General features: G+C 29.7%; 1 protein-coding gene and 1 long non-coding RNA gene across 2 annotated transcripts in view; one reads left to right on the top strand and one right to left on the bottom strand.

The window, feature by feature from the left end:
- LOC128247900 (uncharacterized) overlaps nucleotides 1-1,103 on the top strand; it is a 31,578-nt gene extending 30,475 nt beyond the window's left edge. The window contains exon 4 of the long non-coding RNA XR_008264215.1: nucleotides 399-1,103. This is a non-coding gene — a long non-coding RNA (uncharacterized LOC128247900). The remainder of the gene's footprint in view (nucleotides 1-398) is intronic.
- Nucleotides 1-2,185, bottom strand: part of LOC106874396 (uncharacterized) — a 68,005-nt gene that overhangs the window by 5,555 nt on the left and 60,265 nt on the right. The gene's annotated exons all lie outside the window — the stretch shown is intronic.

Below are 2,185 nucleotides of genomic sequence, written 5' to 3'. Positions count from 1 at the left end.
ATCTTTGACGACTATATCTGGTCTATTTGCCTTAATTTCTCTATCTGTGTGTATTGGCATATCCCAGAGTATGGTTGCTTTCTTGTTTTCTGTGACCTTTTCTGGCGTGTGTTTATACCATCTTTTTTCTGCTGTTATTCCATAGTGTTGACACAGCTTCCAGTGTATTGATTATTATTATTATCATTATTATTATTATTATTATTATTATTATTGTTCAGGTCACTGCTTGGAATCGAACTCGGAATCTTGGGGTTAGTAGCCTCTGCTCTTAACCACTACGCCATATGCATGACATTTGATAGAGTAATCTGAATGATAAAGAGTTAATATTTATCTGCAGTATTGGTTATTATGGCATGAAACAGATAAATAATTCTTTCTTTTATTTGTTTCAGTTACTGGACTGTGGTCATGCCGGAGCAATGCCTTGCATAGTTTAGTAGAACAAATTGACTCCATACTTATTTTTAAAATTTGGTTCTTATTCTACCCTTTTGCTAAACTACTATGTTATGGGGACATGAACAAACCAGCACTGGTTGTCAAGCAAGGACAAACTCAAACACAAAGAAACATGCACGCATGCATGCATACAGGCACACTCATGTATATGTATGATAAACTTCCACACAGTTTCCATCTACTAAATTAACTCACAAAGCAAAGGTTGGCCCAAGGCTATTGTGGAAGACACCTGCCTAAAATGCTGTATAGTGTGGCTACAAAGTGAACTTCTTAACCACGCAGTCATTACAAAAGTTGTTATCAAAATAAGAAATTGTTATTTTGTCTCCTTGACACCAAGCAAAAATGTATCAAATGTCTTATTTGCCAAGTTATTATTTGAAAAATAAAAAAATAGGGTTGGGCCATCAGTAAAATTACACAAAATGAAAGTGTATTTGATAATGTCACTGTAAAATGGTTGAACGACCTTGGAGAGGATTCAAGAATAAAATTTTACAAAGCTAAATTTAGAGTAGATAAAATAAAATAAAAGAAAAAAACATGGAATTGAAGAGTGAAAGTAATATTAAAAAAAGAAAATAAATTGATTGATTTAAATAACTACTGAAATTTTTAAATATTTTGTGTGTATTCAAGACAGAAAGTTTTATTGAATTACCTTGATTATTTCAAGTTTATCAAAGAAATATTTTTAAGATAAAATATTAAACAAAATGAGAACCTAAGAGAGCAAATAACATTAACCTCACTGACAAGAGGTTGAATATAATTTCCACTCTTTTTGTGTGATAATAAAAAACAATAATTTTACTTGTATAAACTTAATGTTTTCCTTACATGTAATAAAGAACATTTTGATGTAGTTATATATAGTGATAGCAAGTGACTAGATTCATGTGCGCAATGAAATATTTTCTTAATGTTATGCTCTAGTTTGTACGTGTTATAGATTTATATATATGCATAGATATAAATAGTTAATTCAAATAAACAAACTATGAAAATGAGAGAAAAACAAGAAACAATGAACATGAAGGCATGCACAAGAAGTATATTAATTTGACACTCAGTGAATGGAGAGAGTTGTTTTTAATGCTTCAAGCATAGCTCTTCATCAGAAACAGGAAAGTCCAATGAGAAAGAAGGAAAAATAAAGAAAAATTGCCTACAGTTCACATGCAGTTACATTCAATATGTATGTATGTATATATGTATGCATGTATAGAATATCTCTATAGATATTCAATTTCATTTTTGTTCAATTATATTGTTACAGTATCTACAACATACAATTACATGGGATTGGTACAGAAGTTAAAAAGATATTTTTTAACACTGTTACATGTAATAATGCTCAATAGGTTATGTGGTATTTTTCACATCTGTAAATTTTTGCAAGAAAGTTATGTGGTTAAGTTTGCAACCACATGGTTTTGTGTTCAATCTCACTGTATGTCACCTTGGGGCAAATGGCTTCTACTGTTCTCACTATAGCCCTGTATTAACCAATATCTTGTGAGTGGATTTGGCAGATAGACAGTGTAGAAGATCATCATTTATGTGTATGTGTATGTGTGTCTATTACATACATGATATACGTATATGTGTGCATGCATGTGTGTATATATATATTTATATATATGCATATAGATGTATATATCATATATATATATATATATATATATATATATATATATATATATATATATATATA

This window comes from Octopus bimaculoides, chromosome 5 (assembly GCF_001194135.2).
Source record: "Octopus bimaculoides isolate UCB-OBI-ISO-001 chromosome 5, ASM119413v2, whole genome shotgun sequence".
NCBI lineage: Eukaryota > Metazoa > Mollusca > Cephalopoda > Octopoda > Octopodidae > Octopus > Octopus bimaculoides.
The sequence above is the reverse complement of the archived record's forward strand: the minus strand, read 5'-3'. Positions and strand labels throughout refer to the sequence as shown.